Source organism: Kryptolebias marmoratus, linkage group LG4 (assembly GCF_001649575.2).
Source record: "Kryptolebias marmoratus isolate JLee-2015 linkage group LG4, ASM164957v2, whole genome shotgun sequence".
In the NCBI taxonomy this organism is placed as follows: Eukaryota; Metazoa; Chordata; class Actinopteri; order Cyprinodontiformes; family Rivulidae; genus Kryptolebias; species Kryptolebias marmoratus.
The window spans coordinates 25,603,689-25,626,390 of NC_051433.1; the positions used below are offsets into that span (position 1 = coordinate 25,603,689).

Here is a 22,702-nt window from a genome sequence, read left to right on the forward strand (position 1 = left end):
ATCATCAAAATTAAACGAAATAAACATTTGAAATATATGAGTTTGTATGTAATGTATGAATATAATATACAAGTTTCACTTTTTAAATGGAATTACTGAAATCAATCTACTTTTTCATGATATTCTAATTTTATGACCAGCACCTGTAATTATGAACTTGTGTGTGTGTGTGTATGTGTGTGGGTGTGAATACCATATTTAAGCCAAACTTGAATATGATATTTGGAAGTGAAATATTCTTTTTTTTGTTCCCCAAAGGGAAAATTGGCATTGCTGTATCAACAAAGGGATTGACTACATGATGAAGAGGAAAGGATCTGCAAACTATAAGTAGCAGTATACAAAATAAGTAAAGAGTAACAATGACATTACCCAAACAAGAACTTGAAAAAAAAAACATTCCTTGAAGGACTGCACCACATTGTGTGTCAATGTTTTAGGATAGGATATTGTTCAGTTTGCTAGTTCTCTCAAGGTATGTACTGGGTATGACTCTCAACTACCACACTAAATTTGAACTCAAGATCTGTGGGACTGAATGAGTTATAGCCATTTTTGTTTAGGCTAATGGTGTATGTTTGTGGAACACATCTCTATAATTAGGATAAATTCAAATGGTATTCACTTTTAAATGTACATCCAATAATTACTTTGAAAGTTTTATTGTAGTTAGTTCACTGGTTCATGAGATATTTTGCTAACAAAAAGACAAACATACACACACAGGTATGACCCCTGCCTTCATGGCAGGGGGGCTTTAAAAATGTGCTAAGTAAATATAAATTTAAAAAATACAAGAGGTACTGATCAATGATGGATACAGAACAGGAGTATATACTATCGTAAGGGTAGGCAACCCTGATCCTCGAGTGCCACTATCCTGAATTTTTTACTTGTTTTCTTGTTCCAGCACACCTGATTCAGTGGTTAAATTACCTCTTCATGTTCTGCAGAAGTCTGTTAATCACCCATTGATTCAAATCAGGTGTTTTGGAGCATGGAAGTAAGTAAAGCATGCAGGATAGTGGCACTTGAGGACCAGGATTGCCTAACCCTGTACTCTTTAGTCGTCTCGATTACTCCAACAGTGTCTTCACAGGTCTGCCAAAAAAATCAATCAGAAAGCTGCAGCTGATCCAAAATGCTGCTGCTAGTGTTCTCAATAAGACCAGAAAAATAGAGCACATCCCCCCAGTTTTAAAGTCCCTACGCTGGCTACCTGTAGCGCAGAGAATAGACTTCAAAATACTTCTATTAGTTTTTAAATCGCTGAACGGTCTAGCACCACAATACATTCAAGATTTCCTATCGTCGTACCAACCCTCCAGAACCCTCAGGTCTTCTGGTTCTAGGCTACTTTGTATCCTCAGAACCAGAACCAAACAAGCAGAAGCAACTTTCAGTTTCTATGCACCATCAATCTGGTACAAACTCCCGGAAAACTGCAAAACAGCCGAAACACTAAATCAAGGCTGAAAATTTGCCTGTTTAGAGCTGCCTTTGATTAGTAGTCTGCAAACAAATTCAGGTGAAAAGTTGCTCTGAACAAAATATCTTATTGCATATTGACCATTTACTTATGATTATCAAGTGTATCTGCTCGATGATTTTTTTATGATTTTATGTGATGATTCTAATTTTCTGATGATCTACTGTGTGATGTTTTTGATGATTGTAATCATGTTTTTGATTATTTATTTTACTTATTATTGATTATTGTAATGATTCTACTGATGTTTTTTATGATGTAAAACACTTTGAATGCCTTGCTGCTGAAATGTGCTATACAAATAAATTTTTACTTTACTTTACAGTATATTGCATAGATCAGTAATTCCCAACTCCATCCTGCATGTTTTAGTTGTTTTTTCTGCTTCGACACACCTGATTTGAGTGAGTGAGTGAGTGAGTGAGTGAGTGAGTGAGTGAGTGAGTGAGTGAGTGAGTGAGTGAGTGAGTGAGTGAGTGAGTGAGTGAGTGAGTGAGTGATTAACAGGCTTCTGCAGAACTTGAAGACCTGCTGAAGAGCAGAGAAACAACTAAAATATGCAGGATAGTGTTCCTCAAGGACTGGAGTTGGGAATCACTGGCATAGATTACAAAAGGTACTGTTGAGGTCAAAAGATTCAATGATACTGAGGTGTCATGATTATCAGGGATTTTGTCACAACTACCCAAAAAAAAACTGCTTGGAGTTAGAATGTCTACCAATGAAAATATGACTATCTGTAAAGATAATATCTGTTTGAGTCTAATCTTGTGTTCTGCTTTTGTCATAGAATTAACTAGAGAAATATAATGATTAGGATGATACTTTCAGTCAGGGAGAGATATAGATCCAAAAGAAAGACTGTCTAAGTTATGTGAAACCTTAATTATTATTGCCAAAATGAATGATGTCCTTCTTGAGTCCTTTGTTTATTTTATGAAGTAAATAATCCACAACATTACCCCTTTGTAAACAAAGATTTCACAACAGCTACTTTTAAGCAGCTTGAAGTCTTGCATTTTTATGTTCATCTTTCTGATGCTTTTATGTTTCATACAGGGCCCGATGGGAGCAGTGCTGGTTGTAGAATGGCAGCTGCTGAGATGACAGACCTGCATTTACACTCTTTTGTGCATTTTTTACAGCAGTCCTGTCACTGAAGAAGATTTCTAGTAAAGTTATAGTGTCATGCATGGGGTAAGAGACATTTTCCATTAATGATAAAAGCTTAGCTAGAATCCTCTTGTCTTCCATAACCTGAAGAGAGTTGATGTGGTACCTAAGAACAGAGTTTCTTCTTTTTAGCAATGAGGTGTTGCTACTCGAGTAAGTTTCATCAGATAAGATGGAGGATGCCACAAGAATTCAAAAGGTAAATGGGCTGTACTTATATAGCACGTTTCTAGTTAACCAGGTTACTCACAGCACTGGACAACACAATCTGCCCTCATTTACCCATCCACACATACATTCATACATCACTCTACATATCTACACAGCTAATCTGAATAAATCATTCTATAGAGTCTAATCAGTGCTTTAAACTCCATTCATACACATATGGGACATACATCATAGGCAATGAGGGGTTCAGTGTCCTGCCCAGGGACACTTCAACATATGACTGTTGCCAAGAATCAAACCTCCAATTCTCTTATTGAAGGACAGCTGCTCTAACTACTGAGTCACAGATGCCTGGGTCTTCAGGAATGTCCCCTGCACTCCAAAAAACTTGAGTTTCCTCAGCATGTGGAGTATGCTTTGAACCTTCCTGTAGATCAGTGTTGTGAGTTATGTCCAGTTTATTTTTCAGGATCTTTTAACAGTCCACTTTTCTAATGTTCATTCTTCAGATGTTCGCTTGTGTCAGTATGGTGTGCGTCCAGAAATTCACTACGAGCTATTTGACTTTCCCCACATCAAAGTGGACGTAGTTATGTTGCAACCATCCTACAAAGTTTTGTATCTGCATTCCCTATGATCATCATCAGTGACAAGCTCAACCATGGCAAAGTCATCTGATTTTTTTTTGCAGATGGCAAGGAAGATAAGTTGACCATGAAAGTCTGTGATGTAAAGGATTCCAGAACTGTTTTCTCTAGGGCCTCTGTAGTTCAAATGTACATGTCAGACTAGTCCAATGTCTGCTTCTGAGAACTCCAGCTCATCCCTCAGAAGCACAGGATGTTTATTGTTCAAAGCACTGGGAAAATCAAAATCATGATTCTTACAGTTCTCCCAAGCTTCTCTAGTAGTGCCAGAGCTCTCTGTAGCAGGTAGATGGTGTTATCCACCTCAATGTCTGATAGGCAAACTTAAACAATGACAACCTCACCAGGTGAGGACCAGCTTTTCCAGAGTCTTTATCAGGTGTAATGTCAGTACCAACAGCTTGTTGTTGAGATTTTCAGTGTGTCTGCTACAGTTATGGTACCCTCCTCCTCCTTCAGGCTCATGTTGAACATGTACTCCACAATGTTGCACAGCACTTCAGCAGCATGGAGCTGATGCCATCTGGACCTGTAGCCTTTAGCACCTTGATTGTGCATGAAATGCAGAAATAGTGTATTTTTGTGTATATTTGTTTCATAAAAACTACTATTGCGATTATTTGTATTCGAAAACTTGTAACAGTAGTCAAATTGCTGCTTTTCCTTATGAGATCAGGAGCTGTGGAGCTATGAGATATATCAACTTTTTAAATTCAATTAAAGTCTAAACTTTACTCTATTAGGACATGTTAAAACGTTCCCTGGATCTAACATGAAGTAAATACAACCTCAGATGCACAAAAACACATTACATATCACAATGCATGTTTATTTGAGAAATGATAAGCCAAACTACAGAAATGGTGTGTGAAAAACAAACCCTCTATGACTCACTTTTGCAGCTGTAACTTTTAGTAATAATCTTTTGTATGACCTTGTCAATCTCTACCATTTCTGTGGATGAACAATCAATACTGGGGCACGTGCCTGAGTAAAGGGTCTTGCAGTGGCAAAGATGTTTGGTATTATGGCATATTTTAAACTGTACTTGTATTAAAAATGTGAAACATTATAAAACAAAATAGATAAATATGTTTTAGCCTTATCAAATACAAACACCAGGGCTTAGCTCCCTCTAAAATGGCCCTGGCTTGGTTGTATATGAACAGTGAAGCTTTTAAACACTATCTCTATATCTTCCTACCTCTGGGTTTGCTTCTGCAATGTGTAGCCCCACAAGCTTCAAACACAGATTTCTACATCTTCAGTGGTGGTCCCGTTTATTCATTTCTTTTGGCATTTAAACTGATAAAATCTGACTCTGCTTCAGCTGTAAAAACAGACCAGGAGTTGTATTATTCCTAATTTACAGCGTTTTTCTTCTTTTTTTCCCCACACTGCATTGTCCTCTACCTACAAAGTCCAAATGGCATTTACAGTAGATTGACTTAATTTGACAGTTTTTGAGTTGTCATTTTGAAACCTTAACTTTAACACTTGGCAATAGCCTTTTTCCATATTTAGTCAAGGCCACAAGCTAAAGAGTACCTAAAACTGGACCAAATATGTAACTTCAAAATGTATTCATTCATCTTTTCCTTTTTTTCCACCTATCTGTGGTCAGATTGTGGAGGTAAAAGTTCCAGAAGGGAAACCTAGACCTTCCTTTTCCAAGTGGCACTCTCCAGCTCCTCCTGGGGGATTCCAAGGCATTACTGGGCCAGAAAGGATGTACATTATACAGCAAGTTCTTGGTTTGCTCTGGAGTCTCCTCAGATTCCTGAAACACCTCAGCCAACTCCCTTTGATGGGGAGGAACAGCAGCTCTACTCCGAGCTCCCCCAGATGACAGAGCTTCTCATCCTTTCTTTAAGCCAGAGCCCAGCCACCCTACGTAAGAAGCCCATTTCAGCTGCTTGTATATTGTTGTTTTGGTCATTATCCATATCTAATGGGCACAGGTGAGTGTTGGAATGTAGACGGACCAGTAAATCAAGAACTTCAGCTTTCAGTTCTGCTCCTTCACCAAGACAGACTGGAGCAACACCCTTATTACTGCAGACAAGACCCCAAACTGGCTCCTGCCATCACTCATGAACAAATCTCCCAAATGCTTACATGACATTTAACTTTAGGGAAAAGTAATACATATTTTTTAATATGATCACAAAGACCCAAATCAGAAGAAGTCAATCTAACTGAAAGTGCCAAAATAGCATGCAAAAATGAACTGCATAATGTATTTTTTGATAGAAGTAGGTGTTTAGTAGTGTAAGGAATTCTAGTGTTTTGTTTTGGTTTTGTCCTTATGCTCTTGTGCTTTGTTTTCTGGAAATGTTTTTGATTCTTGTTTAGGTTGTGGTTTTAGTTGTCTTTTTGTCTAGGTTTTGTTCTGTCTGTTCCTTGTGTTTTGTTATGTCATTATCCACTCACCCTCAGTTCTCTCTTGGTTTTCTGTCACGCCCATCTCCACCTGTCAGCAATTCTCATCACTCACCTGTGCCCACTTACCTAGTTTTCCTCTGCCTTTAAACCCGGTCTGTTTCTCTACTTCCTCACCGGATCATTGTTCTTGTGTTTGTTTACTTGCTGTTCATGGTTCACTCTCCGTTCTTGTCATGGTCTCGTTCTGGATTTAGCTTATGCTTTGTTTTGCTGCCACGTCAGCTTTTTGTTTTGTTTACCTTTATTTCTAAATAAATTAGTTTATTTCCAAAATAAGTCTGTGCTCTGGGTTCGCCTCCTTCTCCACCGATCCTGACAAGTAGCTGTAAGTCTTTTGGAGTCACAATCTAGCGATTATCAGTGGTATTACATCTACTATAGTAGAGGTGAGCTCTGACAACAGATAACTAAATCCATCTTTTTTTTTGTATAGTTTTATTTTTATTCATTTTCATAGTGCATGACAGACAACTATATGTTGATACATTGTTAAGAAACAACAGATAAATAAACAAAATAACATGTTTCCATCAAGAACATTGGTCAACACAACTAGTCATGCCTATCAACGTATCAATAAATCAATCATTATTTATTCCTTTGTTTGTTTGTTTTTAAATATCCCACCCCCTCACATTCCCACCCAATTTCCCTGTATGTCTCTCATTTACAAGATATACATTCACTTATTATGTATGCAGCTTATATTCTTGTCCATCATCTTATGTCTGTTTCTACACATATACACACACATATTCATATACAGACCTACACACATATACCTGTACATACATATAGGTCCAACTAATGCAGTTACATAAGTATAATACTACTAGACTGCTTTTGAGCTAATCCAAAAGGTTTCATTTTGCACCCCTATCAGTCATTTTAACTTATTTGGTACATTTTTCAGGTTCATCATGCAGTACACAGTGTCTTCGATCACAGATAAATGCACGTTTCAATGCTGGTTGAATGATATTTGTCTGAAGCTGCTTTTTGTTTGTAGTATTTTTCAGGTCTCTTCTATCAGTGTTGTTCAAATAGTTCAAATTGTTAGTTTGCGGGACAACCAATCTTGCCTACACGAAAAATGTGCTGAAAGTTTGAGACAGAAAAGCAGTGAACTATATAGGTTTGGTCAAATTTATAACAGCCATAGACCAAAAGTGCTACACATTAAAATTAACATCAACAAACAATGCTAAGGCAACAATAGATGAATAAATACAACAAAAATAAAATCCATAATAGGAATTTTGACACTCAATTTAAAAGCCAGAAAATATAAATGTGTTCTAAGTCATAATTTAAAACAGGCAGTGCTGAATGCTGTGATAATGTTCTTTGTTTTGTCTGTTAGTGCTGCCAGTTTTGTGCTTGTTCCATCTTTTAACACTTAATGTGGAATTTATATTGATCATTGATTTCAAAAGATGGTTTTCTTGTTCTGCAAGGCCTTGGTTTATCAGTTCTTTTGAAGTATCATTTCTGATCTGCCTGTCTGTTCTGTTTGCTGTCTGAATTTGAGTTATTTTACCAAAACCAAACAACACTGTAAGCCCTTATTTGCACTCCACCAGATAATTCTATTTACCCCCAAACCCTATACTTTTCAGCTCCAAAGGCTGACTCAAGCAACATCACCAAAAGCAATTTTTGAGACTCGATCTGCAGTCAAAAAAGCCTTGATGCCCTGCAACTGTCCAATTTAGCTTCTCTTCATAGGCCCTCTGTCAAATTCAGAATATGATTTAAAATCTTACTTCTAACATACAAAGCTCTCATAAACCAAGCTCCATCTTATATTAAAGATCTTATTGTTATATATTTTCCTATCAGAGCCCTTCGCTGTTGGAATGATGGCTTACTTATGATTCCTAGAGTATCCAAAAGTAGAACAGGAGGCAGAGCTTTCAGTACTCAGGCTCCTCTCATGTGGAACCAACTTCCAGTTTGTGTCAGTGAGGCTGACGCCCTGTTTATTTTTAAGACTGGGCTTAAAACTGGATTTGTAGTTCACGAGAAATGAAGAACTCTCCCCTCGCTCATGTGGTTGTGAGATGGTCTTTTTTTGCGTGTACATTTTATACTCAAAAAGAAACTACAGCGCAGAACTCCTGGGAAATCATTCCCACCATTGGGTCTCCACTCTTCCGTCCCTGTACAGATTGTTGCTTCCCTTAACGCAACCAGACATTTTTTATCATACAGACTGACGCAGTAAACCCCGTTTGGCATTTGCAAATTTGTCAGAAAGAAATACTTTTTCTGACAGACAGTTCACAATAACAAGCGAACGTAGAGGACGTGTCCCTATGCTGCCCCAACGAGGCGTATTTCCTTTGTTATGATGAGGGGAAACGGAGACGAACCCAGAGTGCAGACTCATTTTGAAGAAAACTAATTTATTAAAATAAAACAAACAAAAACAAAAAGGCTGACATGGCAGAAAAAACTGGAACTAAATACAAACATAAATAACGAAGCATGGAGCAATGAAACGTGGACGAAGGGCAACTAGAAAACAATGATCCAGCGGAGTGTGGAAGAGATGACCGGGTTTATAAACAGAGGAGGTGATTGGAAAGTGGGCACAGGTGAGGTAATTAGCAAGACTTGAGGCAGGTGTAGATGGGCGTGGCAGGAAGGCAAAAGAGTGACGGGGAGGAGTGAATAGGGACAGCACCGAGAACATGAACACAACAAAACCTAAACAAAAAGGAAGACACCTAAAACACAACTAAAAACAGAAAACCCAAAGACAAACAAAAACAATAAGCTAAAACACAAAAACCCCAAATCCCGACATCCTTCTAGCCAGCACAGCCATGGAGACCTGCCTTTATCTCCACATTGTCTCCTCCGTGCACAATAAATGTGCTATCTACTTCCACGAGTTATTCCCCATTTGACTACCTTTAAAGGTTTTGCTGGAACAGTTGTAAAAATGGCCTTGTGCTCAGAATTGGTTCACAGAGCTGGTGTGAGAACAAAATGGCGTGATTTGTAGACATGCAACTACATCAGTGAGAGCAGATTTCGTCACTTCTTGCGGAGTATAAACCAGACTCAGGTTTTTCCTTTTTGATCATGAAGTGTCTTCAAAAGGTGGACGTTCTTCTGGGTCTTCATAATTACAGCAACAATGTATTGATCAAGAGAAATGACTTTACAGACATAAGTTATTCTTGAACAGTGAGAGTTTATTCAAAATAACAGAGTCTGTGCCGAATCGAGACTTCTGGCCCAATCAGTGAAATCCCCCGTTCTTCTCGGGGCTGCTTCATTTTATAAACATTTACCACACCCTGCTGTAGAATAACACACACACACACACACACACATCCCACTGAGACAGACCTTAACAGTATGGTTTCATGTACATTCAATTCCCTTTATGGTGATAAGCTGGGGTCTTTCGACATGCAACAGATAACTTTCCATATTCGTCTTTGTGCAGTTGCTTTCGACAACCGTGAGCTTAGGAGCGCACAGTCTACAATCCCAAAAAGGGATTGTACCTGAAGACAATGTTCTTAAATTGGAAGTCAGACCCCATCGCAACACAGTACAGATGTAGCCCAGACACCTCAATCAATCCTACAGTTAGGCTTGGCTTGGGTTTCCTGAGTTATCCCTTAGTTCTACTGCTATAGGTTTAGACTGCTGGAGGACAAACTAACCACATTTTTTCACTCTGTTGCCTTTGCTCTCTCTATGCTCCACATTTATACATGCAATTATTGCAGTCATTAACCTGTGTTTTTCACTCTGTAGAAACTAGACCTAACTACACTACACCAATCCTTCTGTGTTTGTCGTTAGCCCCGTTCAGATCATGCTTTCAATCTGTGATTTACACATTTCCCACTCCTCTGCAATCATTTGTAAGATGCGTAGACATTGAATGGTGGGTCAAAGTTGGCCCAGGTAATGAAAGAGCAAAAACAGTCATGATATGAAAGAGTAAGCCGGAACTGTGAAACAAGTGTGACAGCGATGACATGAAGTCTGTGTGACCAGTTGGCTGTGGGATTTAACCCTCCTGAAGTTCTCATAACAGAAGAGAGTGCTGGGATTTGGGTTTTTGGTTTTCAGTTTGTTGTCTTTATGTTTCAGTTGGAGTTTATTGTTTATTTTATTCGGTTATCTTGATTAGTTTGGTTCTTGTACTTTCTGTCTTTGTCTCTTGTGTCTGTGTTTGTTTTCATCTACGTCTCCCCAGTTTTGTCATCTGTTTACCTGCCACGCCCATCTCCACCTGTCAGCAAATATTACCATTCACCTGTTCCCACTTACCTCATTATCCTCTGTGTTTTAAAACCCGGTCATTTCCTCCACCACTCTGTCGGATCATTATTCATTTCTCCTCATCCTGTGTCTCGTCCGTGAACCAAGGTTTTGTTTATGTTCTTGTTTTGCTGCCCTGTCAACTTTTGCTTTTATAATAATAAATTAGTTTTTCTTTAGTTTCTCAGTATGAGTCTGCTTTCTGGGTTCACCTCCATCACCACCGTCCCTGACAGAGAGGAAGTGAAGCCCTTGTAACTTTGGGTCCATTTGATCACGGGATAGTTAAAAATGGAAGCAACCAGCAAGAAGATAACAAAACAAAACAGGAGCTTCTTTCATTAAGAGCAGAAGATGAAAACATATTTAAATTATTTTTTTCCCCTTATTGTCATTTCATAAAGTACTGTATTCAAATGTATTCTGTTAAAATAGGTATGTATTGACTGTAGTTGGGTTTGAATCAGGATCTGAATTAGATTATTGATTTGAGCTAGTGTTTTCTTTTGCACAGTGCCCTGAGATGACTTTTGTTGTGAATTGGTGCTAGATAAAGAAACTGAACTGAACAAAAACTTGGAGACAGCATGCAACCCACTCCCAACCTGATACATTTGCTCACACCTGTCACTTTATGGGCTCCTATGAGTTTTTACAGAGGCCGGTGGAGTCATCAAGCCAATTTTTGTTCCTTCTGTTATTCTGTCTGTCTCTGCTGGCTTGACATTTGCTTTTGTTTGTTTATTTTATGTTATTTTTATTCAGAGCACTTTGTGATGTAGGTTCTAAAATGTGCTCCAACCACAAATTCACTAATTTCCAGGCATCTGTTGATGATTAGGGTGGGTCTTCAGATCAATTATGACGTTTTAATTTTCATCCCAATGTGACACAAGTATCAACTATTACTTATCGAAAAAACAAACAAACAAACAAAAAAACAGCAACCAATCGAACCGATACGGTATTTGGTCCATTAAAATCTCCTAGTCCTAGGACATCCCAGAAGCAGCGGAAGGAGAAGAGGAGGGAGGAGGTGAACAAGGAGGAGGAGGGAGGCTGTTCCGCTTGGATGGCCGGAGCAGTCAGGAGGCTGCTCAAGAGGGGAGACAGACAAGACAGCGCTCAGACTCTTTACGCTTCCAGTCTCGGGCGTTCTTTTTCTTTCTTTTTTTATTTTTGTCCTCCTCCTCCAGACGGCAGCGTGTTTGCGCGTCCGGCTCCGCGCTCTAGCTGCGCTCCAAAGGAGGGGACGAGAGGAAGGAAGGAAGCGAGGGAGGGAGGTAGGAAGAGTTGTTGACGCATCGGAGGATAGAGTGGGCACGCCGAGGCTTCACTTTTTTTTTCTTCCACCCCAACATGCGACCTGCGAGGCGCCGCGCCGCCAGCGACCCGTGCTTCTGACGCCGAGAAAGGAGACGCAGCAGCGAGGAGGCGGGAGGAGCCCGGGATGGATGTGGAGTAGCGGCTCCGCAGCTCGGGAGGGGAGGGGGGAAAGAGCGTCAGGAACAAGCGACATCACCTCCAGCCTTTCTCAATTTCTTTTTCTTTTTGTCTTTTTATTTTGCGCAAAACTCAAAGGGAGACGCTGCTTTTTGTTTGTGGCCCGGAGGGTCACCTCACGTGATGTTTGCGCGCACAGTTTTGTTTTGGTGGCAAAATACGGAATAATCTGTGGCTGTGATTTCCTTTAAGAATACCTGCTGCTGCTGCTGCTGCGCACAGGTAAGACTACTACTACTACTATTATTATTATTATTATTATTAATATTATTATTATTATTATTTGAGTTACATGTCCATCTCAGCTGTGAGTGAGTGGCAGCTCAGAAACAAAACAAAACAAAAAAAAGCACCCCTAACTTTCCCTTAGATGACATGGGAAAACCTCGAGGCTGTGCAGCAGCAGAGAGGCACGGCTCCCTCTTTGAATCTCATCCAATTTGTCCACTTTGTTGTGGGACTATCATGGTGGAGGCGAGGTAATCTGCGCCCGTACGAGCGCGTCTCTCCGATCCGTGCAGATGTTCCCTAATCCCGGCCCACCCTTCCAGTGCTGTTTAATCTCCCGGGATTGGGCTGGTGATGGTGCTGACCACCTAACGGCCGAGGGCTGAAAAATAAAATAATAAATAAACTAAAGCAGGGAGACAAAGTTGAGACGAAATGCTTCACCATCATTTTCAGCCTTGAAAGGTGAAAGCTGCGAAGGTTACTTTGAAGTTTTATAAGGATTTTTATTTATGTTGGAGTTTTGATGCCTTAGTGTTTATACTGACAGCAAATTTTAGTTTACTTTTAGACATAGTCTTTTCACTCAAATGTAGTTGACTAAGTATCATATTTTAAACAACCAAATCTAACCCAATTATTCAACTAAAACAAAGTGTAAAAGTTATGATTTTCGAGGTTTTCCTGCATTACACAGAGAAATACATTTAAATCTTATCATATGAAACACAATTTTGTATGTTTGGCTCTGTTTGTTTCATAATAGAAAATCCCCAAAACAAAATAATTTGGGACAGGAAGCCTGCCGTCACTGACCAAGACATGTATTATTAGGAATCTGCGTGATGGTTTAAATTAAACACTGTGAAAAAAATAATACCAATGTTTCAAACGCTACTACAGCTAATAACAGCAATAAAGAATGACAAACTAAATCTAGAAATGATCCAAAATGTTTAAAATCTCACAAAAAGATTTAAATAATAAATGTCAGTGTGATAATTCTGTCAGACCTGCTCCTCCTAACCGTGCAATTATTAGTGCAGGTTTGAATTTATGAGCCTGTTTTCCTCCAGTCTTACTCTGTTTGGTGTTTCCAGTCAGTTTTGCCCTTTAGAGGAGCAACTGGATTATTCTGATGGGATGTTCCCACTTTCTGTGCGTTCAGTGGCTCACCATTGTCACCTGAAGTATCCAGTGTGATAAAAACAACATTTAGGAAGCTCTGGATATTTTTGACAGCTGCTACTTTTCTTAGAATGTTTGTCAGATGTTTACTTAGATCACATCAAGGCTAATTTACAGTAATGTTAACTCAGCAGCCTCTTGGTCTGTATGTAGCCTTGTGTGTAAACACACCAGAGTTTCAACATGTGGGATTTCATGTTAGCTAAGCTTGCTTCAATTTCTTGTTTTTACTGACAACTGTTGCCCCACACGATTTACACAGCATCTTGTTTTACTTGACGTGACCACAGCTGGTAGTGATTACTTGAGATATTCAATTCACTGACGCAGAGACGTAGTGGTGAGTACTATTATTGTTCAAATGGGACTCTTGTTTCTGCTGGGTGTTTTCATGCCTTTTGCTGTACTTTACTTTTGGTGCACAGGAGCTAGTTGTACTGACATCCAGGGGATAGATCAAATGAGAGCATCTTCAACTGAGAGATTAGTTCTGATTGGACAGCTTCCCAATTTGTCCTGCCTTTCTATACAAGTCAGATCGGATTGGATATTGTCACTGTCAGATATTTTCATCTCATTAGTTAATCGTCGAGGAAATCATCAATCGCTTCCGTCGTAGTTTTAGTTTTCGTAGGGCGTAGTTTTGATTCAGTTATTGTCTCGTTTTCATCCAGAAAATAAGGTCGTTGAGGAGAACTTTTACAAAAGACAGCCAATGAAATTATGTCTGAAGTTGTAGATCAGTGTGTTTGTCAAAGCTTGGGTCTAAGGGTCAGCAGATTGCATATGAACCTGCTTTCATGTGTTTATTGTATACTATCAGCTATGGAGTTTCAGCACATCTGACAAAACATGTCACTAAAATGATACTATAGTTTTTTCACCTCCATCAACAGTGAGCAACAAGATGTGTGTAAATGACTAAGTGTCAGTGTAAAGATAAGATCTGGTACAGTTTGTCCTATTCACGAGCATCAGTCTGTGGCTATATGTACATGTGACTTAGTAAGGAGCAGCTCCAGAGATGCTCTGCGACTGATCTGTTCTACAGGCTTGTAATCTGACTTGACAAGAGCGGAACTTATTCTAAAGGGTTATACAAGAGAGGGAAAAAAAGAGAATTACTTCATACAAAGATTCAGCAGTGGGTATTAATCCTCAGCCTGGTCCTTTTTTTTCACAGCATGTGAGTAAAACATCTTCTCAAAAGCCTGAAATGAGAAAGCAGGGGAGACTTCTCTGAGCTCTGAGCATGACGATTTTTGATTTATACACAGGATGGGAAGTGGAGGTTAGATTGTGCAGCTGATTTAACTACCAAATAACCGAAAGCTCCCAAAACAAAAAAGGGACAGTGTAATCAACATGGGACAAACCCACAAGTGAGTAAAACTGGGTACTACTCATGTGTCGGGATGAGATTCTGACAGTATGATAAGCTTGAACAAAAATACTACAGTTTCATGGTAATGAAACTAAATTTACAAACATGATTCACTTGCTCTGATTTAAAAATAAAAATCCAAATACTATCACTCCTGTTTAAATAATTCCCCTTATTGCTTAATAATTGATGACATTATCAGTATAATTATTATGCAATATAATTTTTATGTATAATTGCTTTATTTTAATGCACAGATATCATTAAGGAGACAAAGAGAACTTAAGTGAACATATTGACTTTGTTTTAAATCAATATTTATTCTTCCTTTCAGGACAAGTTTGAAACTAATATATGATCAGCTTTTTTTAATAACATTTTTATTTTAAAGACATTAAGATGAAGGCTAAATTTTTAAGTTAATCACATAAATTGGGATTATTTCTTCGAATTTTATACCAGCTGAAGTTTCTCCTTTGGGAGACTGATTTAAGCTTGACTGAGTGTTATGGTGTGTGCCTTAGTAACAAGGAATGTTTCCCTTTAAGAAAAGTAAGGTTTTTAAATCTGTTGTGCCTTTTTTATCAGCTCCACAAGTTTCAGACTGGAACTAAACTATAGCACCAGTAATGCTGCTTAATGCTTACAATTACAGTACAGTACTTTTTTCCTTTTACGTCTCTGCTGTCCTGCCCTTTGTAAAGTAATGTTGAGAGCCTGACAAGCCGATGTTAAATAATTAGTTTGGTTATTAGCCTCTGTAGTGAGTCTGCCTCGGCTATCGTACACAACTGAATGATGACTCAGAGCAACAGGTCTGGTCATAAAATTGCTGCTTTGAAAAATCTGCTCTTTTATCTTGTTTTTTATCATTTAAACTGTAGGGATGGAAAAGTTTAGCAGTTCTGACATTGTGACTTTTTAACACTATGGTATACCTTTAAACCGGTAACTGGCCCATGCCCACTAGGTACCTGTTAGCATCAGCTCAAGTGTTATTTATTTATTTTGCTGTTTGCTCAAGCAACTTAGAATCCAGAGTCTTCTGAGATTCAGCCTCAGAGGAGGGCAGCCCTTTAACGGTTGGCCGCGTGCTAAAAAGCCTGTCAGGGGTGACAGGGCGCAGAGTGACATGAAAAAAATACCCTGGGATAGGTGCATTTAGAGACGCTGCATAAAACATTAATTTGATGCTTTCTTCAGGAAGTAGCCTTTCGAAGAAATGTGTCATCAAGGTCATTTTTATTTCATGTCCCTTCAGGAAAGCTTGCTGAAGGAATAGATGATTATGTTTTTCTGTGTTTGAATTTGTCCGAGGTACATTCATGATCTTTCAGAGCGTGGCCTTGTGCTTTACATCATTATGGTGAATTTTTCTCAAACGCTTTAGAAATTGAAATAGTTGCTGTTGAGTTTAAATACCTTGTTTTGTCTGACCTCATACACATTTTTTTCATGGATACAGTTTTCTAAACCACCTTGTGGGTCGAATCGAAAGTAGAGATGGGCTGTTTAGAGTTTCCTGTTTCAATTCTGATTTTAGATCTTTGTTTTAGCGGATTTCAATGTATTTCTGAAAACTATAACAGGCGGCTTTCAAAATGTTCATTTTCACTATCTCATGCGATGTTTGATTGCATGTGCAGGGTAAACTGTTTACAGGAAAAAGTCATTTTCTTCATAACAGCTGTAGGTTACAGAGCTTTCACTCTGTCTCTGGAAATTTATAGTAAAAACAAAAAGTTCTCCACATTAAAAAAACAGATTTATTTGTACAAATAAAAGCCAACTAAAAAAAACGTCCTGTAATATATTTTATAATTCTGATTATAACACCTTCACTTGACCTTGTTTTGTTAGTTTCTTTGCACACCTCAAAAACAGAAAAATGCACAAAATAACAAGACAAACTTTTCAGTTCTTCTTTTAAAAGACCTCAATGTGAAATACAATGCACCAGTGTCCAACATAATATTTAGAAGAAAAAAACAAACTAATTCAGATTCACTATTACATGTGTAAACCATCGACCTGTATTATAATAGCAGACCAGATGTCCCTGCCTTTCTCTCTTTGATGGGAATTTAAGTCAGCAGGACCCAGTTTATTGGAGTTGCCATGTTGCAGTTTTGAAACCAGAGTTTGTGCACTACAATTGTTGGGCTTTAAGTCTTCCTCACACAAATCCATGGTGTCACATGATTTTTTTAAGCATGAAGTTACAGCTAAAATTAATATGTGAACATTCAGCAGCAAAGTAACAGTGACAGTATGTGAATCAACAAGAGTGAACATATGAGATCAAATATCTGAAGGGTTTTTTTTTTCTTACCAAGGGCAATGTTCCATTTGTTTACTTGCAGAGGTGGGATTTAAATCCTGTAGTTCAACAATCCTATGGAGATGCTATGCTCTTTGCAGCTTCATCCTCTTGGACCTCATATGGATTGAAATATTATAATATATGTTGGTGTATAATAAACTTGGCTTGAAGAAGTCACTAGTTTAAGTGGTAGCTTGCAATAACTGTCTGAGCATAAAGGTCAGCAGCAGAAAGACCTCTGTGGAAAATAAAACAGTTTCTTTCTTGTGGCCTCTTCCTCTACTTATTAGTACTCTGACTTTAACACCTTACACACATTACAAATATTTAACTTTGAGTATTCTTCTTTTGGTCAAAACTTATCAAGTCATGTTATTGTTAGCATAAATTAGACATTAATTCACACACACATACATATATATAAGATTCTTATTGCCACCTTTCTATGGTGTGTTCATGGACTAGAGAAAAATAATAGTACAATTGGATATTTAAATGGTGGATTGGATTGTCACGCATAAGTTAGTCAAGCACAAAATTACCCGATTCCAGTCACACTCCAGTATATCTTTCTTCAAAATCATTCTTTGCTTTTGTTTTTATTTACTGCTTGTTAGTAAAATGCTTACAAATTGAGTTTGTCAACACTGTTGACTTGTTGTTTTGTTCACACTACATTTAGCTTACTTTTAGCTTAAGTAAGAGCACTGTGAGATTCTCTCTGCCACACCACGATGAAAGTGGAAACTTCCAAGTTTGATACAAACTTACTATTAAACACTATGTTTTATATATGCCTTGCATGACTTGTTTGAATCTGAAAGTTGTTCAACACCTCATCTGTAAATCAGCATGGTGAAAAGGTTCATGGGATTTGCTCACCTAAAGTATAAGAAGGATCTAACAGTTGTGATTAAGCTGCCGGGATCAGCAGTGTTGTTGTACAGAGGATAAATTCTGTTTTACTATATAAGATTAAGCAGGGAAGGAAAGCTCACAGCAAAGCCAAACTGCTTTTTGCCTTTAGAAAAAACAAACTGCTAAGAATATATAATTATAGCAAATGTTTCTATTGACGAGAGTAGATTGTAATAATATATATTCTGTTCTGGATTGTATATAGAATTTTTCAGCCACTGCTGATAAATGATACTAATGATAAAAAAGCTGATGAAGATTTCATAAAAGCTAAATTAAAGTGAAGCATACGCAAACTAGCAAAGTATGGCCCACTGTGAAAAGCTATTTCGTTATACAGAATATTTGGAGTCCTCAGCTGTCAAGCATATAAGCACTTGAGTGTATAGCAGAGTTCATCAGTATTGCCTGCAAATCCTTTCTGAGTTTTTCTTAATATTTAAATTAATAATAATAAAAAAAACATTTATGAAACAACTCAATATTTGCTCTATTTATTCAGTTTTATTGGTTCTCTAAATGCCCTATTTGTAATCCAGTCATATTAGAATAGTTTCTTTTTTTTGCTTTTGTAATACTTTATGATGTTCTGGCACTTCTGTGCTTCTAGATTCAAGGCTGCAGTCCTTTGGGGTTCATCTTCGCAGACGGTCTGTGCCAGCAAAGTTTTCTAATTCAAACAGTGTTGCACAATGCCTCTCTTTGGGAATGGCTTTAATTGAGTGCTTAATAAGAGCAACGCCACACAGCAACCAACTTCAGCAGGGGGATGAGTGCGCTGGGACTGCTGCATTATTAAATGGACTTACATAGGGCCTGAAAACATCTTTCTCTTTTCAAGTGATCTCAGAGTGAGGCTGTATTCTTCTAGGTGATACAGTTCACCTCTTGAATGAGGGGTTTGTTCTTTTTCTAAAGACCCTCAAGAGCACATTTTCAGAGGTGTATTGTGCTCCGCTGGGTGTGGCTATTGTCTTTCCTCTCTGATTTAATGGAACAAAAGCCCTTCATAAATCTGTGCCTCCCTCTGGGTGTTAGCATTATGTCTTTCTTCAATAAAGAACAAAAAGCCAAATTTGGGAGTGCTCAAGAATGTTACAAACTTGTTTTGCTACTTTGGCCCCCATTCTGAACAATCATGTGTTTGTGCGACTTTTAAGAGCTTCAACATAGCAATTACACAACAGATTTCATTGTTATTTCCATTCAAGTGTTTCTTATCTGAGCTCATTGGAGCAAGGTGGGGGTATAAGAACACAATTGTGGCATCACAGTAAACAGTAGAGCTTGATTGTACTGAAAGAAAGTGACTGTTTTAAATAACAAAAGGAAATTAAGATCAAAGATGGGAGTACTGATGGAGTACAGTGGTCATGATATCTGTTGTTGAAATTCTCTTTGTCCGAATGCAAGTAAACTAGATTAAAATCATCACTCCATTTGGCAATCACTAATGGCAACAGAAAGTACATTGTTATTGAATAACTATCTATTCCTATCTAGAAACATAGTTCAGCTGAATGCACAAAGAATCCTGTTTGTGAAAATGGGAGCAGAATGTCCAGAGGGACCATGTCAAGATATGAAGATAGCTTGAGTGTTAGGTAGATTTAACAAAAACAAAAAAAAGTCTGGGTTATGGCTATGAAGCAACTGCACAGTGGTGAGAGATGCTGATGAGCAGGAAACATGAGCTCCTTTCACAAAACACTTCAGCTGATCTGTGTCTCTGTAATTACCGAGGCAGCAGGCGGAGCTGAATTCAACCCACTGCTGTTACGCCACCGAGGCACCAAGGGAGGGGGTGCCAGTGTCATAAAAGTTAATGTATGAAAGGTTAAGCTAGCTTTGTGGTTGAGGGTGGGATTAAGTGAAGACAGATGGTTTGTGTGACCAGCCAGCTGCAGGATTTAGAAATGGAAATATCCGACACAGACGGTAAGTTTGAATATATTCACTACAATAAATAAAACAGAGGCTCTGATCAGCCCATCAATTGTTTAGTTTTCTTTTTAACCCCCCTCCTCCCCCTCACCACCACCACCATTGATTACCAGCATGCAAAAATGTAAACACTTTTTTCTAGGACGCTAACATTTTTTCCGCTCATGCTCATGTCTTCACTGTATAACTATAAACTAGTTTACTTCATGTGTCATTTTGTATAATAGTTTGATTCCAAAAAGACCTGCCAATCCATCCTTCCTGGGTAATTTGATCAAAGTTACACAATGTTAAATACAGGTGCGAACCCTCTAAAAAAGCAATGAGAATGTCTTCATTCAGACCATCTTCAGAGGTGGTCTACTACACTTTTATCCACAATAATTTTGTTGTCTTCCAGCTATTATCTAAATGTTTTTCTGTTATTTTTTAAATTTTAAGTAAAATTTTAATAACTAAAATATTATAAGAATGCAGTCTGGTGAGTTTTTTTTTTTTTGTATTTTAAAGATTGTTCTGATTGTTTTAGGGCTGACTGTGACTGCTGTGGTTATTGTAAGAACAGATTGACAATCTGAGTAGTGTTATGTTGCATGTTCATTAACACAGCAACAGTGTTGATGCTATGTTTGCAGTAAAGCTGTGTAGAAAACAGTAGTGTTGTGGCCATTTATGTTTAACCTTTTGTAAATCACAAGTTCTATCAATTTAGTGTCTTAATTTGGGCAGTTAGAAAATACTTTAGTTAGTTTTGGAATCACGATCTGTAATTAATTTTTATATTCGGAACTGTTTAGATTATTTTTGTAATTTTTGGACCCTCCTATTAGTGGGTGATTAAGAACACACTGGTGGGTGGGGTGGATGAGGCCTTTTGTTTGACAAGTGTCAGGGGTGAGGATGGGAGGTTTTGTTAAATGATTTTTTGACCACTTTTTGAGCTGGTAGAATCGACTTAAGTTAACTTTCGTTTTCATCTAAATTATAAGAGAATTTTAGTTATTGTTTTATCCATATTTCTTTTTTGTTGCTGTAAATAAACATTTTTTAAACAAGCAAGTTGGAAGTGCGTGCAAAATCAAACCACCTGTTGCCACCCACGGCCTTATCTGGAAAGTTTTTTTTGGAAACTAGAAGGCCGCGACAAGTAGACTGGTGTCATGTTGGAGTTTCAGGGGTTAAAATCTTCAGTCTTGGTATGACACTGAGCTTTGTAAAGTGACAAATTATTTTATGCTCCTTTACCTCTTCCACGTTGCATCTTAAGCTTATTAAGAGTTGTGGAAATAATTCCACAAAAGTGTAACTCCAGTGGCTCTAAACCATATTAGTGTCAAAATAATATTACAGTTCAAGCACGTTACAAAGAACTAAGGAAAAGAGGTTCATCCAAACATCCAGAAATTACAAAATTTATAGTGGAACAACATTCAAGCATTTTCTATGATTTGGAATAACTACTTTTCAGTAAGTTTAGTCGATACACGTTTGAATGCCACTGCACAAAACCTGCAATTATTCAGTTAGTGAAATTGTGCAAACTTGTGCAAATAACAACAAACTTTTAACAAGCACATACTTAAAGGGGACCTATTATGCTTCCTTGAACAAGTCAGGATAGGTCAGTGGGCTGTACAAAACATCTTCATTACATTTAATACACACAATCATGGTAAATGGCTTGCACTTGTATAGCACTTTATCTAGTCCAAAGACCCCAAAGCACTTCACTCTACAATCATTCACTCATTCATCCACAGCAAGCTACACTGTAGCCACAGCTGCCCTGGGGCGGGCTGACAGAAGTGAGGCTGCCATCACACCAGCACCACCGAGCCCTCTGACCACCACCAGTAGGCAAGGCAGGTGAAGGGTCTTGCTCAAGGACACAACAGCTGAGACAGGGGCTCGAACTGGCAACCCTTCGGTTACAGAACAAACCCTTACCTCCAGAGCCACGGCTGCCCAATAATTCTCAGATATTGAGATTTCACCTGATCAGTTCTGCCTGTTTTGAGCTCATTTCAGAATGAGCGGTTTTAGGGCTACATTACTATTATGTAAATAAGTTACTGTTGGCCACGTATACCCCCCCCCCACACACACACACACACTCACACACACTCCGTGCCCTGTCTCAAAACATAAAAACTTACTGAAAGGCTAAATGCTGCAGATCTGACCCACATTTATATCACTATTAATTTAAACTCTGATGATTCTGACTTTGGGACAAGGGCACTTAGCAGTTCCGAACCGACATTTGTTGAGTCAGACAGCGGCAATAAGTTGGTCTGAAATCCGACTGGTAGCGAGTCGGTGCACTGGCAATCAGCAGGTTCAAACCTGAAAAGTGTCAGATCAGTTTTATCTTTTATTTTTTCCAACTTTTCTTCTCTTTTATTAACATAGTTCTAATGTTAATTTAGACAAGCCCAGGGTTTCTCCCAGTGTATTATAAGCCTGGTGGGCTGCCAGGCTTTGCTGACCCGGCCGCCAAGCGAAGCTCTGCTTGTTTATTATACATATGTCATTTTTTATGCACTTTTTTTTCCACCTGCATCCCCAAAACCGCTACCTTTATCTACTCCACCGCGTGAAGGTATGCGCGCCAACAGTGACGCAGTCGCACTGTCCCCGCCCCTGCGCGTAGGTCCCGTGCGGTGTCACGTCGTGCACCTTTTATAATTTGGCGTGGACCACGTGCGCCGCACTCCGTTCATAATGTATGATTTTGGTGCTCTAGCGGAGCTAGTTTGCCTATATCATCGTGGAGCCCTGCGGGACTCTAATGAGTCCTGAGGCTGACCCACCTTCAACTACCGCTGGAGTTAGCAGGTTGTCGGAGCCACAGCAATAAACATAGAACGAGTTGGTTTAACCAAAAATGGTTAGTTGAGCTAAAATTCAGTGGGTGGCTTTACAAGACCGAATATAGTAAGCATGTTTTGTGCTTAGTGAAAATGTTATCCTTGTTTACAAGTAAAATGATGCTA

General features: G+C 38.5%; 1 protein-coding gene across 2 annotated transcripts in view; it reads left to right on the forward strand.

Moving 5' to 3' along the window:
- Positions 1 to 11,264: 11,264 nt before the first annotated feature.
- The window catches only part of cntn4 (contactin 4), a 280,686-nt gene continuing 269,248 nt past the window's right edge, over positions 11,265 to 22,702 (forward strand). For both annotated transcript variants that reach the window (XM_017426954.3, XM_017426955.3), the window contains exon 1: positions 11,265 to 11,943. The gene's annotated coding sequence lies outside the window, so the exon portion shown is untranslated. The remainder of the gene's footprint in view (positions 11,944 to 22,702) is intronic.